The 16,319-nt window shown below is 37.2% G+C and overlaps 1 pseudogene; it reads left to right on the forward strand.

The window, feature by feature from the left end:
• Window positions 1-9,942: 9,942 nt before the first annotated feature.
• LOC127205873 (zinc finger BED domain-containing protein 5-like) lies at window positions 9,943-12,519 on the forward strand (annotated as a pseudogene).
• Window positions 12,520-16,319: the final 3,800 nt, after the last annotated feature.

Raw genomic sequence — 16,319 nt, forward strand, 5'->3', positions numbered from 1 at the left:
TTTACACTGAACACACACCCATAATTATACACGTGTGTGTGTGTGTGTGTGTGTGTATGCAGAGAGAAATATATTATTTTTTTTAAATAGGAATGTCAGCATCTCCATGGATGTAATAGAAATGAAGGTATTTATCATATTCCAGTGTTTTGTGAAATCAAACACTGCAGGGAGAGAAGGGCATGGATCTGATCTGATTTTTAACATGCTCTGTCAATGACCAAGTTCCTGCCCTACAGCCCTCTGAAGTTCCAAAATAACTGTAGGAAGATAAAAAATTTAAGGTAGGAGGTGAGAAATAGTGTGACAAAACCAATCTTGTCATTTTTGCCTGAAGTCTTGGCCATATAGAAATACATACAAATAAAACTCTCTCCCTCTAAATATATAGTGATTTGTTTCTTTTTGTCACACAGTGCCTGCCACAGATATGTTCTTTTGAAATGCAAATTGTCCTGGAGTAAATAACATTGGCAGGGAAACTATAGTGGAGATCACTAAAGAATATTATAATCTACAAAGTAGAGTTTCACAGGGTGGTATTGTCTATTTCTGCTAAGAGAGAGAGAGAGAGAGAGAGAGAGAGAGAGAGAGAGAGAGAGAGAGAGAGAGAGAGAGAGAGAGAGAGAGAGAGGAAAGAGAAAAAAAGAAAGAGAGAGAAAGAAACAAAAAGAAAATTACACTGGAAAAGAGTTGATATATACTTTTTCTGTTTTCAGAAACTCCTTAATATATCCATCTTCATTACAAGCATGTAAAACAAAATTATACACTACATGCTACATGTAGACACTATTTATCCTTCAGTGTTAGTGATATGGTCAGCCGTCATAGCGCTGGGTTCTCTGTATTCCTGGGGTAATAGTCTTTTCTATATCAAAGACCTGCTATAGTAAGATAAGGAGTCTGGGTTCAATTATGTTAAGCAGACATGGATTGAATCTGTGCTTTGCCTTAGGAAGAGAACTAGAGAGCAGGGTGAAGAGACTGATGGGATTTTGCTTTCCTTAAACCTTATCTTTTAACATCAGAATTCACACGGTGGCATGAAAAAGTAGAGAGATTACTACTGACAGAGACAGTTGTTCCTCATTGTATGATCCTCTGAAATTATCATGTTCAGATGTCTTCTGTGTATTACAGTTAGGCTTAAACTCTTTGATATTGAATATGTACATAATACATGATAATTATACAATCATTTAGGTAAAACAGTAATGTAATCCCACTGATCTCTATGCATGATGATTTATTGGAATTCTAACTCCTTTTCTTTTCAGTAACCAATATAATTGGGTGGTCTACAAGTTCTTAGGAACTTTATAGTGCTTTTCTTCAAGCTGTGATTTTCTATTTCATGCTTCTACACATGTAATTGACTGATTTTTATGAAGTATTTATTTTTAATGTCATTATTTTATAGCCATGTAGATGTTAAATGTTACTTGATCATTGAGTAGTCAGTCTGCCCTCATGTTAATGACTTCTGCACATTTACTTTCATGTATGTGAGTGTGTATGTGTGTGTGTACATGTGTGGATGTGTGTGTTTATACTAGTTTTAAAGATGTCTGTCAAATGTCTGACATGTGGCTTTGTCAAGTACTTCTACTTGTTCAAGCAATTAAGTTAATCACCTCATTTGAAAAGCTACTAAGTACAAAAGGTGGCATAAAATATATATAGGATAGAAAAGTACATCTATCTCATATGGAAAAAACTCACAAAAAAAGGAACACGATAGTTTTATCATGCTAACTCATAAAAATTAACCCCAAGAAATTAGAAGGACATACTATGAATGTTTAAGCAACAAACATAATGACTTAGAATTCTATTTCAAGTAGCATATAATTTAAGATCAAATGAAATGAAAATATTTTCAGATTAACTAACAGCTTCATATTCAGATATTTTCGACAAATGAGACACATAATTATTACATTAATTGAGATTATGACATGAGATAAAGAAAAGCATCTAATAAAAATAGGAAAATTTTATAGAATGTAATGTACAGATAGGTCACTAAGTCCTTGGATATGAACTGGAGGAACTGCTCATTATAAGGAAAATAATGTAGGCATAATGAAATTCTATCTTGTGTAAAGATTCAAATGCTGGTTTCCATGCCCCTGGTATCTGCTTACACTCCTTGTTCTGAGTCTCTCCTGTCTCAGTGTTGTGTAAACATTGCTCCCCAATTGTCTGTTGATATTTCAATAAAGCAGCTGAACAGCCAGTCACTGAGTAGGGTAGAGTATAGGGATTCTTGCAAGCCAGGAGAAGAGAAGAGACAGAGATGGGAATCAGCCACAGGCAGATGCACAGAAGACATGAGAAAAGAACAGCTGGAAAGATAAAGCCATAACTGGAAGTGTTGCTGGATTTACCCTGGAAGTAAGTCCGACTCGCAAACACTGTTAAGAACAGAGCAATATGGAGGACAGAAAACATGCAGAGAGAAGAGAAACCATGGGTTGTGACATCTTTCTGACAAACTGGAGACCTATGACACGGTAGGCTACTGGGAAGATATTGGGGTGACTCTAGCTGAGATCCTAGTAGCAGGGGTCATGGAAACTGAAGAGACCCATCTTTAACTAGACTAGACTCCTAGTAGATAGAGAGGAACACCAACTCCTCGACAAAAACTTTTACCCAAATTTTACCCTGCCTACAAGATATGCAGGACTAAAGATGAAGCAGAACTTGAGGGAATGTCCAACCAATGCCTTGCACAAGCTGAAATCCACCCCATGGAAAAGAGCCAGTGCCTGACACTGTTATGAATACTCTGATATGCTTGTAGATGGGAGCCTAGCATGGCTGTTTTGTGAGAAGATCCACCCAGTAGCAGGGAGAATCAGACACTGTGAATCACAGCAAAGCCTTGGGCAGAGCACAGGGAGTCTTGGGGAAGAATGAGGGGAAGAATAGAAGGGCTCAGAAGAAATGTTAGATCCAAAAGAAGACCAAGAGAGCCAACTAATTTTGGCCAGGGAGTCTTACAGAGACTAACGCACCAACTATTCCTCTTAGGGTCTAGGGCAACCAATGCTTAGATTGGCCATCATGTGAGTCCCCTAGGAATGGGAGAGAGGACTATCTCCGATAAGGACTCTGTAGTCTTCCATTTGATCCATCCCCCTTAGCAGAATTCCTTTGCAAGGCTACAGGGGTATAAGATGCACTTAGTCCTGGTATGACTTGATGTGCAGGTGTGAGTTGGAAGAACTCCTCTTATCTGAGGAGTAGGGGAGGATGGATGGGGGAAGAGGGATAGAGGATGGGAGGAGAGAAGGAAGGGCCTGTGATTGTGATGTAAAGTGAATAAATTAATTAATAAAAAAGAATAGAATAATCACTGCTCAGTACTATGTTTTAAAGCTGATTAAGTAAATATAATAGCTCAGTCTCAATTATTTGGGTGCTTTCCAGAGTAAGAGAGAAACTGCAGCATTTCTAAAAGTAACACTAACAAGATATAAACTGGATTTTTGAAAGTTCAAGAAGTCGATATAAAATTTGTTGTGCTATAACAATTTTGCAGCAAGATATCAATATTAAAAACATTACACATGATTATATTTATAATAAAATACAGTGAAGGACTTCCAAGACTCACATAAGAAATACAAAGGCTTAGAGTCTGGCATGTGACACAGTCAAAGAACCTTGCTGTACAAGCCTTAGAGCCTCTCCACAAGACCACCATCAGTGTGGAGGAGAGAATTAATGTCACAAAATTTGCCCTCTGACCATCATTAGTACATCATACTTCAAGTGATTCCACCTACACATATGCAAAAGCATTTACACATGCATGAAAATAACAGCAAATATTTTAATAAATAAACATGTGCGCATAGAGCCTATAGACTGGAACAGCATAGAAATATACACATAAATGAATAAAGGTATGGAAAATGTAAAAATCTTTTATTGATAATGTATGGACTTTTATTTGGCTTGTGACAGTGGTAGTTAAAGAAGTCAGGAGCAGTTAACTTAAGAAGGGAAGAAAAGTTAAATTTTACATTGAATATTTTATATATTTATTACACATTATCTTTATGAGTACAAGCCAGCATTTATTAACTTGTTGGCAATTAAAATTTTATAATCTACTGTGTTCTTTTATGTCCTTTTTATTTTTAATGTTTTATTTCATTTTTAATGTTAACTAACTTACATTTTCTTCATAGAATACCAAATTAATTAATTTACTTTATATCCTGGCCGCAGTTTCTCCTCCCTCCTCTTCTCCTAGTCCTTTCTTCTGGCCCCCAACCTCTCCCACCCCCTTTCTCTTCAGAAAAGGGGGGTACTCCCATGGATATCAATCAGCCTTGACTTATCAAGCTGCAGTAAGATTATGTGCATCTTCTCCTATTGAGGCTAGAAGAGGGAGCCCGCCCTATAGAGGGAAAGGATTCCAAAGGTAGGCAACAGAGAGACCACTCCCACTGATAGGGATCCCAGATGAAGACCAAGCTGCCCAAATGTTACAAATGTACAGAGGAAATTGATCAGACCTGTACAAACAGTCCAGACCCTATGGGTCTCAGTTAGTTTTTTTCTGTAGGTTTTCTTGTGGTGTCCTTGACCCCCTGGCTGCTTCTTCCCCCTCTTCCACAGGATCCTCTAAGCTCTGCTAATATCTGGCTGTGTGTGTCTGCATCCACTTCCAGCAGTTTCTGGGTGAACCCTCTTTGATGAGCTAGGCTCATGTCTGCAGTAATAGCAGAATATCATTAGCAGTGTCAGGATGGGCTCCCTGTAGTTGCATGAGTCACAAGATGGAGCCATTGGTTGGCCATTCCCTCAATTTCTGCTCTATCTTTATGCCAGCACATCTTGCAGGCAGGACAATTTGGTGGTCAAAGGATATGTGTTTGGTTTGGTGTCACAGTCCTTCCACTGGATGTCTTGCTTGGTTACAGGAGATGTCCAGTTCAGGCTCCATATTTCCAAATGCCAGAATGGTCACCTTTATCAATTCCTGGAAGTTTCTATTGCCCTAGATGCCTAGCTTGTCCCAGAAATGCCTTTCCCAGATTCTAGTTGTCTCCTCTAATACTCCTTCCCTCTGTCCCACGCTCTACCTGCCTCATCCCTTAAAGTACTCTCAAAAACTATAAATTGTTTGCCATCCATCACTCCATTTTCTAGGTTACAACTTTGTTTTATGTTATGTTTTTCATTAATGAACATTGTAAAGTTTATGTGTAATAGTTATATAATTGGATCTAGATATGAGTCATATATAAATACAGTTAAGTACTTTTACTTCAACAAACATATAATGTTAAAATAATAAAGAAGTATTATTTGAAACTAATAAAACCTGCAGCTATAAATGGTTTCTTTAGGAACTCAAAATTCTAGAAACATAAACATAGAAAGATATCCTAAGGAAAAGAGTAAAATGTGTTTGTATGAACAGACAGAAATGTGTTTATGAAAAGTAATTCTGAAGGCCCAATTTCACTTTGTTTTGCCACATATCACTTAACTTTGCTTGTAAACAAAACAGTAGAAAATGGAAACGTTGAGAGTTTTATCTGGAAAAGATGCATTTTGGACATGGTATACTTTGATTATTCAAAGTTTACCAGTAAAATAACACCATAATCATGATTCCTAAGAAGTCAAAAATGAAAAAAAGCATCTGCAAGCAAGGAGTTACAAAGGATGCAGATTAAGGTATAAAGTCATTACAGCAATCTATAAGAAAATTACTACATCATGCATTATGTGTTTACAGGAGAAGGAAGCTCAGTTAGGAGAAGGCATGAAAAGAAAATACACCAAGCAACTGCTTCTGAGCAAACTATCTATAAAATGTTTATTATTAGCATTTAGTAGACAGATAGGAGAATAGTAATATTTAGCTTCTTAAGAAAGAACTTTGCTTATTTTGTTGCTATGGAATTATTCTTGTTATTTTATTTGACACGTTGTTGACAATCGGAGGCAAATAGACTGGTCCTACAGTTTATCATGGTGATTTTCTTTATTTCTCTGGGGAAAATATAACCAAAACAAAAGAGCATTTTTTTAGTTATGTTTAAATATTGAATAACTATTCATGTACAGAAGACCTAATTTTAAAAGGTATTTGACAGCCTGAAATGTGATGGGTAAAGACACACACTTTCTAGCATAAGTACCTGAGTTAAATCCCTGGATGAACACATTACAGAAAAATGACTGAGTCCCACAAGTTTCAACTGACCTCTACACATGGACTGTCACACACGAGCATGCACACACACTAACTCATACACACACACACACACACACACACACACAATGTAATAAAAACTTATGAAACCATTTTAAGCCATCATAATAGCTATCATACATCACATGTCCCTCTCTTGGCTTATATGTATGTAAATGATGAAATGTACAAATACAGAAAAATCATATGAGCCAGAGTCAGGTAGAACAAAGAATCAAGCACTTGTATATAATCAACAAATGACACTTCTGTAGTTGGATTATAAATATACTAGCACCAAAAAGTGAAAATGAAAAAAGCAGGCATGATTTTTATTTTGTTTGTGGGTGCCTAGATAGAAGTGTGTGTGTGTGTGTGTGTGTGTGTGTGTGTGTGTGTGTGTGTGTGTTATGGAAGCATGGGTGTGCGTTGTCTTCATTACTGAATAATGATATACATAGTTATGCATATCATCATATACACACTAAAACTTAATAGATATTAACAAAATATTTCGTGACTTCCCCTTCTATTTTTCAAATTAATTATTAACATGACATTCTATTTAGGAACATTAAGCAGTATAGTAAACTGCATTTCTCTCCTTTTTCCCACTGAGACTACTTTAGAAACTATTAAGTATGTGAACATTCGTTCATTGCATATTGGAGCCCATTGACTATTTCCTGGAAATGTAGTGAAGAAGAAATAGACAAATTTGTCATAGTTGTGGAGTTAATCTCATTTGAATCATATAGGCTAATCATATTTTGGACAACATAAATAAAAATCATGTAGGCGTAAAGGGGAACTATCTATTTTTTTTATGAATGGCAGTTAGAGCTGAATAGTCAATACCAATTTGGCTTCTCCATGTCCTGTAGCCAGCTTTAGGTGTCTTAAGAAATGTAGTAGTCTGATTGTAAATTTCTGATGAGCAATCAAGAGCAATGGCAGTAGCCTCTGTTGTTTTGGGCCAGGCCCTCTGTAATAGCCTAAAACAGCAGCTAGGAAATACCATACAGAGATCACTCAGTGTAATACCGAGAGCACCAAGATTGGGAGATCCCTCCAAAAAAGACCACCAGGACTCGATTCCAATGCAACATACACAGGGTCTTTTATTTTAGGCTCACTGCTACAGATCACAATCCTTCCTGATGCAGCCGGACAAAAGAGTGACACTGAGCTTCAAGGGCAATGGGCTTATATAGGGAAGAGGGGGTTGTAGTTCAAAGGAATGTCAATCTTTAGGCAGGTCAGGTGGAGGCTGGATCTTCAGGGAAGTTGTAGGTCACAGACATGTCAACCTCTTGTCTGTTGGGTGGAGGCTGAGTCTGGAGGGGAAGTCTTTTTATCTCATTGGGAGCTAATTGTATGTAATCGCTCTGGTGGAGTTTCTGGGGACTGCTGGCAGGTGTCATTCCCAGAACGCAGGGAGAAGGGTCACCCACCATCATTAATTGCAGAATATACATTACATATAGAATATGGCATTAATTTTGTCCTTACAGAAGGAGATACCACACATGTCAACCTTGCCTTTTGATTTGGCTGCTAAAGCTTCTGGGAGTAGCATTATCCACTACAGTATGTGACTTTACATATACTCTTCTGCATGGACATTCATGAAACATATAAGATAGTAGATTTTCCTACATCCTTCATATCATTATTCATTCCTGATTATACTCTTTCTGTACTCCACTTCCTCATCCCTGTCCTCACTTAACCCTTCCTCAATGGCAGTGGCATTCTCAGCCTGTGATGGGGAATCCATATCAGACCTCCCTTTGCATACCCCAATGGCTCAGGAAACATCATGGGAGGAAGGCTAGAAGGATATTAAGATTCAGACGTTGTGGAAGATATGATCAAACCAAGAGTATTTTGGACATAGCATGACTGAAGCACTAATGAATTCATAAGAGCTATCACCTAAGCATGACAAATCCAAGGATGTTCTAGCATGGAGGTAGAAAGGATTGATGAGCTCACACATCTGAGAAGCTGATGGCTTCTGAGGGAGGGAGAAGTTCAGAATATATTGTATATCATTCTCAAAACAAAAATACAATTATATTAAAGTAATTTTCAATTATTATTCAATTATTGATAATTTTAGTGTCTTTAGAACCCCATTTTCTGTGGGGAGCCTTGTTACATTCAGCCATGCTAGAAATCATGTGCTCAGGCTACATGTGCGACCTTCCAGTTGTTGACCTTTGCTGAAGAAGGTCTTGTGTTTAGGTTATCTTTGGATTGTTTACCTTTGAAAGAAATAAGGAAGTTCTTACAGGGAATACCCAGAAGACTAAGGAAGTTTGTACACAGAACTACTCAGAGGTTTGTATTTTTACCTGGGGAGTAGGGGAAGGGAGAGTGTAGTAAAGCTTGTGGTGTGTCCTTGCTGTGTAAACCTTTTTTGCTTGTAATAAAGTAATCCTTGATCAGCAATTTGGGAATTGGTTTTATATTGCTTCCATCTCTGTCCCCTTCTTTCAATCCCTACTCCCTCTTCCATGGAATCCTGTTTGACTTGTCCTGGGGTCCAGGGCAATTTTCTGCTATCCTCAACTTCCTCCCCAGTCAACATCCTGTTCTATTTCTCTTTTCCCTTGTATTTTAAACAACACATAGAGTCCAGTTTTTATTTGCCCACTTTAAAAAAAAAATTACAAAATGTATTCAAGATGGAATACTAAAGTTTTTATGGTAGTACATGAAATTATTAAAAATATACACTTAAAATAATAAATAACTGTGTCTTGGAATGTAGCTTATTTTTAGAATGTTTTTCTTTTAAACATGCGTTAGGCCTTGAATTGAATTTCTTGTCCTCACCCTTCCGAAAATAATTCAGAACTCTAAAATAAGCCTATATGATATATTTATAGTATGCGTGTATACAATTTTAAATTAATTAAACGCTTTTAAAGGGACAGGGACTATCAATCAGTAAGCTTAAGGTAGGAATATGATCTTCAGCTTTTTTTCCCCAGATCCAATTACCTAGTCTCCTCCGTAGCTCTGTAGCAAAACACTTGGGACAGCCTTCTCTGACCCCTGACCCACCTTACCTAGATATGTCTTTTCTAACTTCCCTACCGCCACTTACCACTTTACCCCAGTCCCCAACACATGTAAGCATACCCTGCTAGCCCACAGGCCATGACTGACAGGAAACCAGTTAGGCTTCCTTTAAATCTTCTTTCCTTGCTGTGTTTCCTCAGACTCAATACCCTATTGTCATCCTTATCTATGTAGGCGAACACTTTGGGAAATCTTTCTTACCTTCAGCTCCCATTGTCTGTGGATCCCATAATCTTTCCCTTCTAACCTTCCTATCTTCTCTTGTTGCTTTCTACCAGGCTCCAATTCCAGAAAGCACCCCTACTACCCAAAGGCATCTAAAATCAATTGTCTAAGTAGGTAGACAATAAATCTATGCCTCTCCTACTCCCAGTCGCATCCCAGATCCATAGCAGAAAGTTTGCTGTGGTCTATCTTTCTTTTTTCTGTGACCCAATTCCCAGTGGATCACAAAGATGTTTTGCCTACTTTTCTTCTTCAACCTCACACTATTATCCCATGCTATGGCACGGATCCTGTGAAGAAGAACATTAAGAAAAGAAAACATAGCTAGGCATGGTGGCACACACCTATAATCCCAGCACTCAGAGAGTCAGAGAGGTAGAGGCAGGTGGATCATCATGGTGAGTAACAGGCCAGCCTGGTATGCAAAGTGAGTTGAGGAAATTCAGGGCTACATAGAGAAACCATGTCTCAGAAAAACAAAACACAAAAGAAAACAAAACAAGAAAAGAAAATATATCGGGGATTTATTTACAGTATGGTTTTACATCAATAATTACAGCAGGGATTGAGAAACTGCAATGTGATATTTGCTGTGAGGTTTTATCAGATGAATCTATGAAGCTGAACAAACTGAAATGCCATTTTGATTGCAAGCATCCTGATTTTGGCCTGTAAGGATGCCAACTATTCCAAAAGTAAGGTGATGGACTCAAAACATCCAGACTGAATCCTAGTGTCAAGTACCACAAAAAAAATACGTAGCAACCATTGAAGCTTTTTATTTGGTGTCACTCAGAATTGCCAGAGCTATGAAACATTACACCATTACTGAGGATTTCCTGCTGCCAGCAGCCGAAGACATTGTTCAAGGTGTGATAGGAGATGCATTTGTTATGCAGTTGAGTGCAATTTTCTTACCTAATAACAGTGTCTGCAAAAGAATAGATGACATGTCTGCTGATATTCTTGATCAGGTAATCCAGGAAATTAAATCTACTTCAAGTATTGAATGTCCAGCTTGATGAAGGAACAGATGTTGCTAACTGATCACAGTTACTGATTTACATGAGGTAGATTAATGTTGGTGACTCAAAGACAAATTTCTTCTTTGGAAACCCCTTGAAACAAATACAACATGTTATGTATTTGACATTGGTGGTCCATTTCTGAAAGAGCATAAGATCTCTGGGGAAAGATTGGTGATGTTTGCAGACTGGGCTCCAGCTGGGCTAGGATGTCTACATGGATTTCAAAGCTTGATATTGAATGAGTTATCAGAAATCATCAATATTCACTGTGGGTTTCATCAGCAAATACTAACAATGACTGTTCCTGAGGGGAATTACCTCCCCCTGTATATGCTCATAGGGTATCAAGTCTCTTCTCGGTAACCTGCTGTCCTTCCTCTAAGTGCCACCAGGTCTCCCCCTCCAGGGGACATGGTCAAATGTGAGGCACCAGAGTACAAGAGAAAGTCATATCCCACTCTCCACTCAAGTGTGGAGACTGTTCTGACCATTGGCTAGATCCAGGAACAGTCATAGGGAAGGGGAATAAGGGGAAAAGGGGAGGGAGGAAAGAATGGGAGGACACAAGGGATGGGATAACCATTGAGATGTAACAAGAATAAATTAATAATAAAAAAATTTAAAAAAAGAAATGTTTATCTTTAAAACCTGTAACCTATTATATTTTAGAAATTATCTGTTTTGTGATTAATTGTGCTCTTTTGACTATGAGGTAATTTCCTTTTCTCAGAAGTATAGGTTCAGTCACCAACAATAAATGGTGTTGAAAACTGGAAACTTGACTTCAGTTGAAGTCAAGATGTCTAATTTCATCCACCCTTTTCTCTTGAAAAAAAAAATACTAACAATGAAAATGGTGCTGAAAGAGTTACAAGAAATAATGAAATGTGTCATAAGTTCTGTCCATTTTGAACAGTTGAGGACAGTCAACCATTTTCACAATTGTGCAAGCAGTTGGATGAGCCCAGCAAAGCTCGACGATTTCACACTGAAGTGAGATGGTCATTGAAAGAAAAGGTTTTAAAAGATGTTTTTGCACTTTGTGATGAAGACAAAATGTTTTGTAATCATAAAGCAAACCACAATTTGAAGCATTTTTCAGTGATAAAATTTAATCACAGAAAATACCTTACTTACTTGAACTTTTGCCATTTTGAATGAGTTAAATTTATCACTTCGAAAGTGAGCTGCAATACACTTTTATTTACCTAAATAGATAATAATTTCAATAGAGAAGACAACTCCTTAAGACCAACATAATCAACTGACATAGGCCCATGGGGTCTTACAGAGTGTGAAGCATCAACTGAAGAGCAGGCATGATCTGGGCCCCAGAGCAGGCAAGATCTGGGCCCCAGATGTAGCAGATGTGCAGTTTGGTCATCCTGTGGTCTTCCTAGTAAGTGGAGCAGGGGCTGACTCAGACATGGACTCTGTTGGCTGCTTTTGGATCACTTTCCCTTAACTGGGCTTCCTTTTCTGGCCTTAGAGTAACAGGATACACTTAGTCCTGATTCAACTTAATGTGCTCAGGTGGCTTATCAGGGAGGGAAAAGTGGAAGAGGAAAGAGGATGGGAGGTTAGAGACAGGTGAAGAGGACGGAAGAGCTTATGACTGAGATGTAAAATGAATAAAGACATTTAATGACAAAGAAAAGTAAACTTTAGCTTTAAAGTTATTTTGTTTGTTTTATTTAACAATTTTGTCTACCTTATCTGCCTTCTTTGAGGACCATGACACTGACACAGACAAGGGTTAACTGTGAAGAATGCTTGTTCCTGCTTGCAGACAAAATATCATTTTTCCCAAATTTACTTGATACCCCATTTGCTTTCACTGGAAACCTGTTCACTGTTTCAGCTGAAGGCGTTCCTGATGCAGCACACAAGGAGTTCATTGAGCTTACTATCCGCAATGCAGGGAGACCTGATTTCTCCAAGTGACAGCTACAAACTTCTGGAGCACATATCTGCAGTCATATCTTCCATTTCCAACAACATATCTCCTTGAAACAGCATTTTCCATCTAGTTGGTTATCAAGTATAAATACTGACTTGTCAAATTTTTTGATCTGGTGATAAAGAAGCAATCCTCACATTGGTATTGGCTTTTTATGTGTACTATTTCAAAATGTAGCAATGTAGTTTACTGTTGTTATATTAAGACTGTTACCCATGCTACCCCATGATACAAGACACAATTTCTTTTATTTATAATTAGAAATAAACTTTTCACATTATATATTGTTTTTTTTGTGATTAATCACTATGCTTTAATTCTCTTCAATTTGTAACAATGAAAGTATATCCTGCATAGCAGATGTTTATGTTATGATTAATAGCAATAGAAAATTTACAGTTATGAAGTGGCAATGAAAATAATTTTAGGTTTGTGGGTTACCACAATAAGAGGAACTGTATTAAAAAGTCACAGCATTGAGAAGGTTGAGAAGCACTGCCTTAAAACTACAAAGACACAAACAGTGGAAGGAACTGAATAAAAATATTCAACCATGAAATTGGAATTCGACTCAATAAACTGGGGAAATTGTGAAAATAAAAATTTAGGAAACCCTTCACTTACCAAGAAACTGGGACAGAAGGAAAGACATCCTATTGGGACTCTAGATGAGAGAAGCATGGGAGAATAGCAAAGTAGAAGGACCCAGAGGGTCCTAGAAACCTACAAGTAGAACATTATGAGAGGCAGATTTGGGCCCAGGGGTCCCGCTCAAACTAAGGCACCAGCCAAGGACAATACAGGTGGTGAACTTTAAACCCCTACCCACATCTAGCCAATGGTCAGAACATTCTCCACAGTTGAGTGGAGAGTGGGATACGTCTTTCTCATGTACTCTGGTGCCTCACATTTGACCATGTCCCCTGGAGGGGGAGACCTGGTGGCACTCAGAGGAAGGACAGCAGGTTGACAAGAAGAGACTTGATACCCTATGAGTATATACAGGGGGAGGTAATCCCCCTCAGGAACAGTCATAGTAGAGGGGAATAATAGGAAAAAAGGGGGGGGGGGAATGGGAGGATACAAGGAAAGGGATAAACATTGAGATGTAACAAGAATAAATTAATAAAAAAAAATTTTTTTTAAAGGGGGATAACGAAAAAAATTTAGGAATTTGAATAGGAACAATAGTGGCAATCTTCACAAAAAATACAATAGAGGGGAAAGTGAATCTTAGTTATTGAAAATATAATAGAATAAATGCACATATTTACCAAAGAAAATGTTAAGTCAAAGAACCCTAACAACAAACATTGGGGAATCTGTGACAATGAAAACATCAAACATAAGAACAAGAGATATAGAGGAAGTAGAAGAAAACAAGGCCAAAGGACAGGAAATCTTTTCAACTAAATAATAGAAAAAAAATGTCTAAAATGAAAAAAATATTCATAAAGGTACAAAGAGAACAAAGAACACTAAATAGACTGGGGAAGAAAAGAGAGACCACTCAGTATATAATAATCAGAACACTAAACATATACAGCATAAAATTAATATTAAGAGCTACAAGAGAAAAGACAAAGTAACATATAAAGACATACCTATTAGATTTATACATAACTTCTGAGTGGAGATTCTAAGAGCCAAAAGTTCTTAGACTCTATAAGACAACAAATGCCAGGCAAGACTACTATACTAAGCAAAACTTTCAATCACCATAGATAAGAAAATAATATGACTCCATGACAAAGCAAATTTAATCAATACTGATCTTTGAATCAATTTCTACAGAGGATGGTAAAAGTAAAACTCCAATCCTAAGGAGGTTAACTATATCCATGAAAATACAAGAAATCACAACATCAAAGTCAAGGAAGACAGCACACACAGAGGAAGGGGGGAGAGAGGGAGGGAAATAACAACAAAAACATATAACAAGAAAAAACAGTCATTGGTCATCAGTATCTCTCATTATCAATAGGCTTAATTCCCCAATAAAAGACAGACTAACAGAATGGGTTTGAAAACAGCACCCATCATGCTGCATCAAACAACCAGATATGAGCATCAGTGATATATATTACCACAGGATAAAGAGTTGGGTAGAACAGTCTAAGGAAATAGATACAAGAAAAAAGCTGATGTGGCCATTTTAATATCTAAGAAAATAGACTTCCAGCCAACCTAACCAGAAGAGACAAGGAAGGACACTATATACACATCAAAGGATCAATCCACCAAAAGGACAATGCCATTTGTTTTTGATTTTGGCGACAAAGATTCTCTGTGTAACAAGAGTCCTGGATGTCCTGGACTCATTTTGTAGACCAGGTAGGCTCTGCCTCCTGAGTACTGGGATTAAAGGCTTCTTTGAGGAAAGAAATTGAAGGAGCTATCAGAAGATAAAAACATCTCTCATGCTAATGATAGGTGGGATTGACATAATAAAAATTATCATTCTACCAAAAGCAAACTACAGAGTCAGTACAATCCCATTAAAAATTCCAAAATAATTTTTCAATTATTTTGAAAGAAAAATTCTCATCTTCCCATAGAAAAACAAACAAACGAAAGAGCAAGCCAGCAAAGCTAGAACAATCCTGAACAATAATAAAGGAATTGTTTGAGGTCTCACCATTCTTGATTTCAAGTTGTACTGCAGAGCTATAGTAACACAAAACTATATGGGAATAGAATAAAGACAGAAATATGATCAATGGAAATGAATTGAAGACCAGATTTAAGTCCATATACTTATGGACTCCTGATTTTTATGAAGGATTCAGAAGTACAAACTGGGGAAAAAAAGCATCTTCAACAAATGGTACAGATTAAGCTGCATGTCTTGTCTTAGAAAAATGCAAATTGATCCATGCCTGTTCATCACCCTGCACAAAACTCAAGTTCAAATGGATCAAAGACCTAAACATAAAACCACACTGAATGTGATAGAAAAGAGAGTGAGGAATAACCTTGATCTCAATGGCATAAGAGAATTCCTGAGCAAAACACCTATGTTGCAGAGAGTAAAATCAACAATTAATAAATGGATCTTCATCAAACTGAAAAATGCTGTAGAGTAGAGGACAAGGTCATTTGGACAAATTGGCAGCATATATAATGGATAAAGTTTTTTTTTCTACTGCACTTCTGATAGACCGCAATATCTGAAAATATATAAAGACTCAATAAACTAGGTATGAAAAAAATCAGGTATTCCAATCAAGAAATAGGGTACAGAAATTTAAAGAGAATTATCAATAGAAGAAACTGAAGTGGCTGAGATTCAGTTAAAGAAATATTCAACATGCTTAGCCATCAGAGTGAAAGAAATGAAAACTACCTTGAGAGTCCATCTTACTCCTGTCGGAATGGTTAAGGAACACAAATGACTGCTTCTTTTGGCAAGGGTATAGCGCAAGGGGAACATTTTTCCATTGTTGATAGAAGTACAATTTCTTATACCTACTATGGAAATTATTATAGTGGTTACTCAGAAAGATGGGAATTGACATACCCGAAGGGTCAGCTATACACATCATTAGTGTATACCCCAAAGATGCTTCTTTCTATGACAGGGACACTTGCTCCACCATAATCATTTCTTCTCTATCCATAATAGTTAAAATTGGAAACAACATAGATTTCCCTTACCAGAAATTGATAAAGAAAACATGGTATATTTACTTAGTGGGACATTATTCAGTTGTTAATTTTTTTAGAAGACATGAAATTTGCAGGAAAATTGATGGAATTATAAAACATCATCCTGAGTGAGGTA

Source organism: Acomys russatus, chromosome 2 (genome assembly GCF_903995435.1).
Source record: "Acomys russatus chromosome 2, mAcoRus1.1, whole genome shotgun sequence".
NCBI classification, from domain to species: domain Eukaryota; kingdom Metazoa; phylum Chordata; class Mammalia; order Rodentia; family Muridae; genus Acomys; species Acomys russatus.